Source organism: Antechinus flavipes, chromosome 3 (genome assembly GCF_016432865.1).
Source record: "Antechinus flavipes isolate AdamAnt ecotype Samford, QLD, Australia chromosome 3, AdamAnt_v2, whole genome shotgun sequence".
NCBI classification, from domain to species: Eukaryota; Metazoa; Chordata; class Mammalia; order Dasyuromorphia; family Dasyuridae; genus Antechinus; species Antechinus flavipes.
The window spans coordinates 311,635,723-311,649,243 of NC_067400.1; the positions used below are offsets into that span (position 1 = coordinate 311,635,723).

At 31.5% G+C, this 13,521-nt stretch overlaps 1 long non-coding RNA gene across 1 annotated transcript in view; it reads right to left on the minus strand.

The window, feature by feature from the left end:
* Positions 1–13,521, minus strand: part of LOC127554092 (uncharacterized) — a 365,548-nt gene that overhangs the window by 13,463 nt on the left and 338,564 nt on the right. The window lies entirely within an intron of this gene.

Genomic DNA, 13,521 nt, shown 5'->3' on the forward strand with positions numbered 1-13,521 from the left:
TAAATAATACAGCTTTTCCAAACAACAGGGAAAAATGAGACTTTTTTCAATTATTGTTATCATCATCATATCTATCTGGTTTGATAGGATCCAGATGGAAATAGTTTTGAGATTAATTACTATCTTATTATTATTATTTTTAATCTATTTTGTTTGTGTTAACTATTGTAAAATATATAAAATACATCTTTTTTCAGTTAACAACAAAAAAAGTTCTAAGATGTAATCTCACTTCTAGAAGCTCACCTAAAACATTCTTGGCATTCCAGAAGCACAAAGAATGGATATGATTTGTACCTTATCCTGTTCTCCCAGAATTTTACTTATTTTTGCTAATTCTGTATATATCGAAAGCTTTTCATTCCAAGAAACTTGGAAATTATAAGAAATTTGTATGACAACATCTAATCAAATAACTATTCTTTTTATGCATCAATGTCATGATTGTGATTGCTGGTAACAGTTTGGTTTATGATATTGCCCTGGTTCTAATAATGCTTACTGGTCTTCTTAACTTATTTATTCTTTATCTATTAGGTTTTATTATTATTTCCAAAACAGAGATTTGAGAATATTTTGAGAAATGGGATCATTATTGGCATAAGAACATAGCCTCCCAATTTGTTATTGAATTTCATGGGGATAACAACCCAATTTGAATGTATCAAATCTGATATTTTTGTTAAAAAAAATTAGACATAAAAGGCATGAATTATATACTGACACATATTTAGACATATAGAAAAAATATGGGCAATAAACAATATTTCACATACTTTTATCTTTTTTTCTCTAAACAAGATTAAGGTGAATGGTAGATAGGAGTATGACCCCCAAACTAATATATTTTGTAAATGGACTGAACATCTTGTATCAATATGAGAGTTTTGGTTATTATGAATGGAATGGGTGATTACTTATCCTGTCATCCCTTCTCTCTTCCTTTACCCAAAGGCTTCTGAATCCAGATAAACCCACTTACCAATGCCTCAGACCATCTTAAAGCAACCAGAGGCCACTTCATATTTGTCCGCTAACATGTGAGGGATTAATATAAGGACACATTTGGCTCTAACATACTTGGTACATCCATTTATGAAGATAACAAGAATAAGCTCCTTTCATTTGATGGTGTTTACTTAACATCCTTAACTGCTCTTGTGTTTAGGGACTTATTACTTTCCATATCTGTAATTTCTATAATCCTGCATAATCTAGGAAGAAATTGATGTTTTTATCAGAGTATAATATAGTTTATCTCTATAATTTAATGATACTATAAAGAAATAATCTATAGAACTTAATGATTGTAGAAAACAAATCCTCTTCCTCCTGTGAATTATCCTCAAGGTATTCACTTCTCAGGTCTCTGTTCTTTCTCTTTTAAAAAATTCTCCCTCAGTGATCATTACTTTCTTCAATGATCATATCTAATCTGATGACTTTCAAATTTTTAGTCTGAGGTTCCCTGCCAAATTGATCATAGAATCATAGGTGTAGAATTAGAAAATATGTCAAAGAATATGAAGCCCAACCTTTCACTTTATAGATAAATGAAGTGAAGCCTAGAGGTTCAATGATTTGCACAAAGTAAATCGAGAGTTGGGATTTGAATTTGTTCTTTGATTCCATCAACTATGCTCTTTATACTATCCTGCCTACAATATGATCTCTGTATATTCTTTTTTGTATCTTCTCTTCTCTTCTCTTTTTTTCCTCTCTCTACTAAATTAACTGCTGCCAACTGGAGACAAGTATGAAAATCATCCCTGTTTCCATACCTGCCATCTGCTTGAGAATAGTATTATAATTCTTACATGCAATGGACAGAGTAAGACAGTCAAAGAAAATCCTTTCTACTTCTCACTCAGTCAATAATTTAAAATTTCTAGGAGGTAATTGATAACTGCCCTATCTTTATGAAGAGAGGTACTGAGATTCAGAGGGTGGAAGAGAGAAGGATAGGGTAGGTGACAAGATAAGCAATCATTCATTCTGCTTACTTTGCTGAAAGATGCTTATTGTCTTGAAAACACAATACCATATGCTATCAAATTTTTACATTACTAATTGCTGGATCAGAGCCAAGACTGCCACTCCCTTAATCTCATCATGTCTAAAACCAAATAAATTCTCCACAAATTTCATCCATTTATGTCCTATTCCCACAACCTTCAAGTCTTAGCATTGTTTTGATTGTTCTCTATTCTTTGGTACTCTCTTATTAAGTAAGACCAGTTGGTAAGTTTTCCCTTCTTGGAACTTTACTTTGTTGCATTTCTTTTTCATTTTTATGTGTGTAGGGGGTGGGCATATCTTGAGATTTAGAGGTTGCAACTTTTTAGTAGATTATAATATACATAGAAATAAATAAACATAAAATTCACAGTAATATCTTCTTGAGTTTAGAAGACTTTTTTTTTACACATTGCAGGTATTGAATACATTTTTGTTGAATTAACTTGAATATTTTCTTGACTTCTAATTCTAACCCTTATGTCAAAGTAGAGTCCAGAAAACTTATCATTTGGCAATTTGGGCAGTTAATTTTTTTTTCTTAATTTATATTTTTTCAATCAATTTATTTTTTTTCTCTCCAATTTTGTTCATTGAAAAATACCAAAATGGAAGGAAGGAAAGAAGTAAGCAAGAAAGCAAGTGGAAGGAGGGGAATAAACAAAATGATGAAGGGAAAGAGGGGGGAGGATGGAGAGAGAAAAAAAAACTTTAAATGAATGAACTATAACATATAAGCTTACAGAGGAGATAAATTTTATTAAAATACAATTATATACATACATACATGTTTAAAAGTCCAAAAACCCCTAACAATCATTCCTTTAGATTATAATCTTCATGGATGACTTTTCTCTATATTTAGTTATGGATCCAGTAAATATTTAAATTTTCTTCTTCTAGTCCTCTGTAAAATAATCAGAATCTCTTAAGTATCAAGATACGTTGAAATACAACTATATGCACACATATAATACAAATGTTTAAAAGTCCCCAAATCCCTAATGATCATTGCTTTAGATTATAATCTTTTTGGATGACTTTTGTCTATATTTAGTTTCAGATCCAGTACATATTTGAATTTTCTTCTTCTAGATTTTGGTAAAATAATCAGTTTCTCCCAAATATCAAGATAACAAAACATGGAAAACAGAAACAAAAATGTGACTTGTACATAGGTTTTTTTAAACCACAACAAATAAGCAAAGAAAAACAGAAATGATTAGTTTCTGAGATCTCAAATAGCCAAAATATCTTTTCTTCATGGTTGTTCCCTCTTTCCTTTGGATTCTCTATATATGGATCTATATGGATAGAATATATATATATAGTATATTATAGTAATAATAGTAATATATAGTATATTATATTATTACTATATATATATATATATATATATATATATATATTATATATATATATATATTATATATATATATATAGTATTACAGGCCCAAGCTGATTTTGATACTATAAAATGAAGAAGAAAATGAACAGTGATCTTGGATGGAAGTACTTGTTTTCAGATTCTAGCTCTGATACGTATCTGTGTGAATTTGGTATTATAACTTTCTGCCTTTGGGTATCAGTTTATTCATCCTCCATCTAACATCCTTCACAATCTACCTTTTCAACTTTTTACATATTACTCCACTTTATGCGTTATACTGCCCAATCAATCTAGTGTTTTTGATGTATTACACATAATACTACATCTTTCATATATGCAATTAATTCCCTCTGTATTTATACCATATCAAATCCCTAATTTCCTTGAAAACTCAGCCCTATAACTACCCTCTACATATAGGTATGCTCCTTCCCAGCCACTAGTGCCTCTCCAAAAATGGTATCATCTAGCTGATTACTGACTTGACTATAACAATAGAAAGAGTCTGTTGTACTTGAATATGAATATAGGATATCACAGAAAAATCTATCAATAATTGTCAAAACAATTATGGCTATTCACTTTTGGCAATTCATATGTTGTCAGTTGGTCCTGCCAGAAGATATCTAAAAATAGTTAAACATTACAAATTTCTGAGCAAGAAATTAAGGGCAATACCAGTATTGTCCCAAATGCTGTTTATAGAAATCCAGGGCTTCAAAAAAAAAAAAGTGGGGAGAGATCTGGGAAGCAAATAATTGCTTAACACAATGGTGTCTGAGAAGATTTATTTTTGATTATATATTAAAATAATAATTAACATCTATTTAGAACTTTGGAATTTGCAAAATTCTTTATATTTGTTATTTTATTTGGACCTCATACTAATCATTTGAAGTAAATGCTTCTGTTATGCTTATATTATGTGATGTTTTATATGAGAAAACCGTGGCCAAAAGAGGTTTCACTATGACTCCAGAGTAACACAGCTAGTAGATGATAAAGACATTTACTTCAGGTCTCTTTTACTCTAAGTTCAGAACTCAAGCCACTATGCCCACTATCTGCTTATGGGAATATAGGATATTGGACATGGATGGAATATATCTAAAGAGGACTGATTAATAAATGTATTTCCTTGGAGTCTTGAAAACTTAATAAAATATTCTTTAAGATGAAAAAAAGAAGAACATGCTGGAGAAAGATATTTATGTATTTTTACCAAGATGGATTTCATGTAAAGTAGCTACAGAGTAGAAAGAAGTAAGCCTTGCTTATTTGTGTTTTCCCCTGTTTCAATACTTTTCCTGTTATACAATCAAATCAGAATAACTCAATACTGCCATTGCTACTGGAAAGGAAGGAGAGATCAATGTTGTTATAATTGCCATATTTACCAATAATTCAGAAGATTAAGAAGCAGCAATGAAATTTATGGTTTCCAACACATATACAACTGTACAATGAATGTATAAAAGGAAAGGAAAATTAGAGATTTAAACTCAAAAAAAAGGTAACTTTTACTTTAAAGATATTATTTTGGCTTGGTAGGAAATGGATCAATATCAGAATATGATCTTAGAAAGTTATGTTATTGCCATAGAATATAATAAATTAAAAGGTGGGTGAGGGAAGTAGGATTTTATATTAACAAGATATAATCATATTTGCTTTGGCAACACATCTACTAAAATTGGAGAAATAGAAGATTGCCATGGCCTCTGCATACAAATTCGTAAAGTGTCATTTTCTTTCTCTTTCTTCATTTCTATTTTTTAAAATATATTTTATAAGGGACAACTACCTTGGAGGAAAGAGAAAGATAGATAAAAAGGAGGAAAGTTTAGGCAATATTAAAGCAAAATATATCAATAAGATGTTATTCAATATATATATATGTACATATATATATACATATATATATATATATATATATATATATATATATATATATATATATATATATTCATGTCAAGATCTGAGGCCCATTAAAAAAGCATTATGGGTCATGATAAATCTAGGAAGAAATTGATGTTTTTATCAGAGTATAATATAGTTTATCTCTATAATTTAATGATACTATAAAGAAATAATCTATAAAACTTAATGATTGTAGAAAACAAGAGAGAAAGTTAATTTAAAGACAAATTTAAATTTCAAAATTTCAAGCATGTTGAGCCAAGAGAATCTAAGTAGCACTGACAATAATAAGAAAATAGAGAAAGTGCTTTGTAGAATAGTTTGGGACTTAATATCAAATACTGTATTTAATAGTATTGTTACTATTACTGAATAGAAGTTAAACAAAATACTGATAGAATTCTATTATTAGGAGAACATTGAAGGTCATATATGGTCATTTCTTTACCTTCAGGTAAAGGAGATTGGGCAGGTACTTTATTGTACTTGACTGCCAAATAGAAGGTCACTATATTTTATAACCTCTTCCATAAACCTATTGAATGCTTCTCTCCTCACATACAAGGGAATATATTTTAATTCATTTTTTTTAAAGTAAATCATTAAAGTAATGGAAAATGTAAAGGTTTGATAAAAATGGATAAAAAGTTAGCTTTCCAAAGTTTTTGAGATGTCTTCTTAGAAAAGAATCATGTTTTTTTTTTTTCATTTTATTGAGTACCATAGAATAGGAAATGACTTTTAAATTTTAAAAGAAAAAAAAAATCCCTAAAGCTCAAGTTATATATATTGAAAGGGACAGGTTTTTGAATGTGAGAATGAGCTCCTTGATGCTTCTTGTGGATATTTTAATAAATGAGATACATTTGCACTTGTCAAAATTTAATTATGGTATTGTTAAAAATTGACAGAAAGAACTAGATAATGTAAAGGCCCCACTTAGTTCATGATTCTATGAGTCTTTCATAGCTTCGAGTCCACAGAAAGTTTAGTTAGAGAACAAAGTTTGTTAAACATTGGAACTTGAATGTCCATTTTTCAACATTTTGAAGGTTAGGGAGACACAATTATTAAAAAAAAATTAATCCCATGTTAAGATATTATTAGGCATTATTAAATTAGAGACAGCTAAAGGAGAGAATAAACACAATCGTATCAATCATTTTGAGATGTTGCAATAGGAAGTGAATAGACATTCACTGGACATTCTGGTTCTTACCATAAATACAGGAGGGAATTGGGCACTCTAGCTGGGCCAGACAAAGACATCAGGCTGTCAAAGGCAGTAAGCAGGAAAAAATAAGGGCCAGACACATATGGTAACAATTGAGCACTGGAGGCCAAGCTTTGCCAAGCAACATGGCAGAAGCCACAAAGAAGCCAGAACCAGCTGAAGCAGAAGGAGGGCCTTCAGCAATAGCAGAAACATCCTTGGGAAGAGACTGACTCTGGCATCAGAAAGCTAGTGACAGCCAAGCAAGGGATGGCTCAACAGAAAACACTGGAATTGGGCAAGGGCAGTTCATTGGCAATAAGACAAAACTAGTGAAGTGGGAAGTCAACATGAGATCCAGAGCCAGAACCAAGAGGAGAGGAAAAAAATAAGCACAGAGAATGTCCACTGCATGATTATGACCAAAGACCTACTAATTGTAAAAAAAAAAAAAAAAAAAAAAAAAAAAAAAAGATATTTGAGTGGGCTAAGAGATGATCCTTCAAATAAGGAAGCACAAATCAAGGTTGTACCAATTAGGACCAGTGATCCCTAAGGAAATGGCATCCTGGTATCTGTCATCTAGGCTTTTGGCAACAGCAAAGCACTGAGATAAATACTGGTTACTACATAAATGCAGAAATAGTAATATCTGGGTTAGATTGGACCATTAACCCTTCTGCCTATTAGTCAAATAGATAAATGTCTATGTCAAAAGGAGAATCAGAGAATAAAAAGCCCAGTCTACTTTTGTGATATGCATCTTGGGTCATGATAGATATTCAATTGGAATTTTCTTAACGAACTGGGGAGACATATTTGCTATGTGCCAAAAATTTTTATTTCTTCTAGAAAAGGTTTTATGTGAAATACAAGATGTGTGCATTCATTCGTTCATCCATTCCTTGTTCTACAAACTTTTATTGAAAGTCTGTTACTTTCAAAGCATATGATGGATAGAATATTTTCTTCACACAGAGAAACTTAAAATCTTCACAAATAAGCTATAGCTATCTATTTTTGATCTCAGTCCTGAGAGGTGAGTATGATTATCAACCCAAGAATAAATCTTAGTTGGAAGTTGGGGGTACAGAAAAATCCAGTTCAGTGTTGAAGCAGGTTAGTGTGTCTTCTTGGTTAGGGAATGTACATTTAGTAACATAAAGAGATAATCATGACAATGTTTTTCCTCAAAAACTTGTGTTCACTGATTTTGCAATTTTCATATTTTCACAATAGATAGTTCTCCTATTTTGTTTACAAATATACCTGCTCAAAGATAATGAAAGTGCCAGAAAGCAGAGTGATGCAATTAAAAAGACAATAAGATAAGAGAAACAAGCACTAGCAATGTCCATAGGATGAAACCCGATGCTAACCTATTGGGAAAAGAAAAGAAAAAAAAAAGAGAGAACTGGACAAGAAAAAAATCAACAAAAACAAGGAATTGAGAATCTAAGAGGAAGTAGGTAAGATCTCCAAAAGAACTAGGTCCTAGTGCTGACTCTGTTGGTTGTGAAACCCTTACCAATTTATTTGAGTACCTTGGGACTTAGTTTGCTCATCCATAAAATGAGAGTTGGACTAAAAGTTCTCTTAAGAACTATGACTCTTATCTTTAATAACATTCACTGATATATTCAATTTATATTTGACAGCTACTACATCACTGGCATGTGCCAGATAATCTATAGTATGTGAAAGCAATAAAAGATTATATTCTCCTATGACTAGTGTATATAAAGTGGAGAAGAAACTTGTGTGTGTGTGTGTGTGTGTGTGTGTGTGTGTGTGTGTACACACAAGGATAGATTTTTTTAAAGTATACACATACATATGTATACATATATATACATTTACATATTAGCTATCCTATATGTTATACATAGTATATGTGTTATACATAAAATCTATATTATATTTGTATATATGTATATGTATAATATGTATATATGTGTATATATATAATAATGTATATATATGTAAACAGAATATATCCGATAATGTTATTAAAGATAAGAATCATAGCACTTGAAAGAACTATTAGTCTGAAACTCTATTTCCCACATATGTGTTGATATGTGTATGTCTAATATATGTTGGACTCTTGATTATTGAATGGGTTCATGCATACAAAAGTGCTACATAACCTTAGAAAGAAACATAAAGATGAGTTGTCATCCTTATCACAACAAGTAATCATGTCCTCCACTAATCTGATCCCACATTATGATATAGAAGCAATGCTGATTCCCCAAATCAAGGCCAGCAGAACACTACTTCTATTAAGTCCTATCAAACTAAAAATTAGCTTTGATCCCAGTCCCTAGTGACAAAATCTAGGTCTGCAATTTGAAGGCCAGTGCAGATAAGAGCTGTCATTAGCCATCGATTATTCAATTAATCAATCATTTAGCAAGTGTTTATTAAGCCCCTATTTTATCCCAGACACTATTGTAGTCAAGAAATAAAGAATAAAAAGGAAACAATCTCTCTTCTCAATGAGTTAGAGAAGATGATGAATTCTTTTTGGCCCAAACCACTGTCAAAACTCTCTATTAATGTATATCCGAATTGTGATCTTTATCAGGACATGGATCAGTGAAATCTCAACTGAAGTGTGCAAAGTAAAGAAGTGATCAGCTTAAGATGAATGAAAGTTTCTCATCAACCCAGATGATTAGAGAGCAGAGAGAATGTACATCTTCCGAGCAAAAGGAATGAATGAGATATAGTCGAATAAACTAAAGAGGCTTCAGGCTACAAAGGAAAAAGATTAAGTCTTTAACAAAAGGTGAGATCAATAAATTATGTGGTAGGCAGGATAAAGAAAAACTGGTAGAAACTGAGAGATGTCAAGTTGGGTATTTAGATTTTTTTCCAGTTAAATCACAATAGTGACTTCACATATATAATCAATATCATATTGCTTGCCTTCTCAAGGGATAGGAGAGAAGGAGAGAATTAGAAGTCAAATTTTAAAAAAATGAATGTTAGAAAAACAAACATTACTTGCTTTTTAAACAGATGGGAGGAAGAGAGAGAATTTGGAAGTCAAATTTAAAAATGAATGTTAGAAAATTTACATTGAATTGGGAAATATTTAAATAAATAAATAAAAATTTTAAAAAGTAGTCAAATAGTTTCTTGAGCATGATGAAACTCTATGTTTGTGAAAAATTATCCTGAAGAGAGGGTTCTGTGAAATTGGGGGAGTATGTTAGAAAATTTCACATTCTTCAGATTACCCCCATAGAAAAAACTCAATTGAGCCCTAGGACGAACATAGAACAGTGAACAACAAATAAAACTTGGGAATAATAAGGATCTCAGTACGACAACAGGAGAAGACCCAAAGAAAGACCTAGGGGATTGACCTTTAATTGGTGTGAAGTTTAAACATCTCCAGACTAGTTTCCTTGAAACAGCAAGCAGAGAGCCTTGGGGCTAGTTGGGTTGGGAGAGATCCTCAACTACAATCACAGGAATTTTTACCTGGGGACAGCATGGGGAATAAGGGATTTGAGCACAGGAAGACTGAGGAAACCTTTCTTGATTAGGAATGCTAAATCCAGCTGTGTTGCTGAAACTAGGTCCTGGGTAAGAAGGAACAAGCGCCTGGTGAGTGCAGAAGCAATGGGGAAGGGACACAGCAGGCTGCAGGCACTTGAAAGAGAGCAGAGCTTTTGGTTTGGGATTCCAGCTAAGAAGGAAGAGCTTTAGTGAAGATCCAGGCACCATCCTCTCCCTACCCCAAGATTAGAGGTGGTTACATTTATAAATCCTCATTTAAAAAATGAGCAGGCAAAAGTTAAAGAACCCAACCATAGAAACTTACCTATGGAAATAAGGAAAACCAGGTTTCATCTTTACAGGAGGACATTGAAGTAAAAATAAAGTCTCATCTCAAAAGTAATGTTAAATGGTTACCTTCCCAGAAGGAATTTATAGAACTCAAAAAGACTTTAAAAATCAAATGAGAAAGTGAGGAAAAATTTTTTAAAATTCAAGAAAATTTTGTGAAAAGAAAGTCAACCAACTAGAAAACAAGATCTAATATCTTAAAAAAGAGAATAATTCCTTGAAAATTTGATTTGGGCAAGGGGAAGTCAGTAAAGCTATGAGAGACAAAGAAATACGAAATCAAATTATATAGAATGAAAAAATAGAAAGGAATATGAAACATCTTAGAAGAAAAAAACATTTCTGGAGAACAGATTAAGAAGAAGAAACAAGAATAAGAACATAAGAAAATTTGTACTACCTGAAAGCTGTGACCAAAAAAAGAAACTTGATTTAATAATACGAGAAATAATCAAATAACATTGCCTGAAGTGATACAATATGAGGGGAAAGTAGAAAGAAAAAAATCCACACATTACCATCTCAAAGAGATCTGAGAACATAAAAAATATTGCTAAATTTTGAAATACCCAGAATAAAGAGAAACCCTCAAATCAAATATATTGGAGCTACAATTAGAATTGTACTGAATTTATCAGCAACTATGATACAAGACCACAGGTTTTAGAATAATATATATTGACAATCAAAAGAATTAGGCTTGTGACCAAAAATATCAGCGAAAGTAAGTATAAAATTGAATGAAAAAAGAATATTCAATAAATTCACATAATTTCAAGATTGTATCTCAACCAAAACTGAATTCAATAGAAAATTTAACATATAAGACTAATTTCAAGGGAATCAACAAGGATAAACTGTTTATGTTTTAGAGATGGAAAAATAAACCATATTTCTAAGATTGATATAAGTAACAGGTAGTTCAAAGAAAGATTGGGGCAGAACTGAATATGATCTGATTCTAAAAAGTAAAATTGTGTAGGAAAATGTAAAAATAATAATGATATACAAATGAGGTGCAGGGGAAGAACTGACTCAGAGACATTGGATGTAGAAGTAGTTCTTTAAAACTACTCACATTGAGAATAGGTTAAATAAGGAACAATACATATATATATATATATACACATATATATACATACACACACATATATGTGCATACTCTAAGGGTATAGCACTCTCCAAAATCTGTAAGGAAATAAGGGGGGAAGGATATAAGGTGTGGTATAGAAAGGTGCACAGATTTATAGTAGAGGGAATTAATTTTGGTTTGGGATTCCAGCTAAGAAGGAACAGCTTTAGTGAAGATCCAGGCACTATCTTCTCCTTACCCCAAGATTAGAGGTGGTTACACTAATAAATCCTCATTTAAATGTATATCAATGGGAAAGGAATAAAGATTAAGAGAAAGGATGGCATAGGATAAAGTAGGGTACAGGTCAGTGTTTAGATTAATGGGAATGAGAGAAGGTATGTAGATTAATGGGAATGGAGTAAAGAGGGAGAGAAAAGAGTGGCAGGAAATTAAGTAATAGCAAGGCAAGTTAAATAAAAATAAAATAAAAGAGTTAGAAGGGATAGTAAATAAGAGATATACAAAAAATATACACAAATAAAAAGAATTGGGAGTACAATTTATTAGGAAAAAATAGCGCCAGTAATCACTGATCTCAGGCAAAGTCAAACTTCGAGATTAAATCAAAAGAGAAGTCTATATGTCAACCATATTAATATTGATTTTTTAAAAATTTTTTCTCTTTTTTATAGCTTTTTATTTACAAAGCATATGCATGGGTAATTTTTCAACATTGACCCTTGCAAAATCTTCTGTTCCAACTTTTCCCCTCCTTCCCCCCACTCCCTCCCCTAGATGGCAGGTAGTCTAATACTTGTTAAATATATTAAAATATATGTTAAATCCAATATAGGTATACATATTTATATAGTTATCTTGCTGCACAAGAAAAATCAGATCTAGAAAGAAAAAAAAAACAAGAAGGAAAACAAAAATATAAACAAACCATAACAGAAAGGGTGGCAATGCTATATTGTAGTCCACACTCATTTTTGATAGTTCTCTCTCTGGGTATAACTGACTCTTTTCATTGTTAAACAATTGGAACTAGTTTGAATCATCTCATTGTTGAAGAGAGTCACATCCATCAGAATCGATCACTAATAATTTTGTTATTGCTGTGCATAATGATCTTCTGGTTCTGCTCATTTTACTTAGTATCAATTCATTCAAGTCTCTCCAGGCTTTTCTAAAATCATCCTGTTGGTCTTTTCTTACAGAACAATGCATATTAATATTGTTTAAGGTGTATGTCTACATATGCGTAAATGATTATGTGTGTATATGCATGTAGATGTATGTGTCTGTGAATATATAGAAAGATATCCATGCTAAAGCCTGCTTAGGGGAAGTAGGAGGAATGAAAGCAGAAAAATAAAATAAAAAGTGCATAGCAGAAAACAAAAGAATAACCTGTAAGCACAGAGAAGATGGATATTCTATTACTGTATAAGCTTTCTTGAAATAGAAATTTATTGTTACACATGTTGAATCCTTTCTGACGTTCTGCTGAATACTTGATTCATTATTATTAGTATTATTATTTTCCTTTTCCTGCCTTTTTTGATTGTTTCAATTTTGTATTTTATTTTAAATAAATACTTTTTAAACATCCCAGAAATTGTATGCTAGATGGATCATAAGGAGAGAAAGAAGCAACAGTTGAGAAAGACAATCACTATTATTCCAAAGGGAAGTTATGAGAACCTGGATTAAGCTGTAGGCAATAAACACAGCTCACAGATTTTTCAAAATTATTGCTTCTAGAAAAACAGTTTTCCCCCCAAATATGCACTGTATTGTGGGGCTTTTTCTTTTTCTGCCACAAAAGTTAGGATCCCTATCTGACTCAGTTTTCCATTTTTCCATTTTCTGAATTATATGTTAAATGCATATCCTTCCTCATCATTTCTCTTTGAAATGCTTTCTGAAGTCTCTTTGTTTTTTTCTCAGAAGCCTTTTTTTTTGACCACTAAACCTTTCCTTTTTGCTTTGCCTTCCCATATTTAGCTAAGCCTAGTAGACATCACAATAGAAACATCC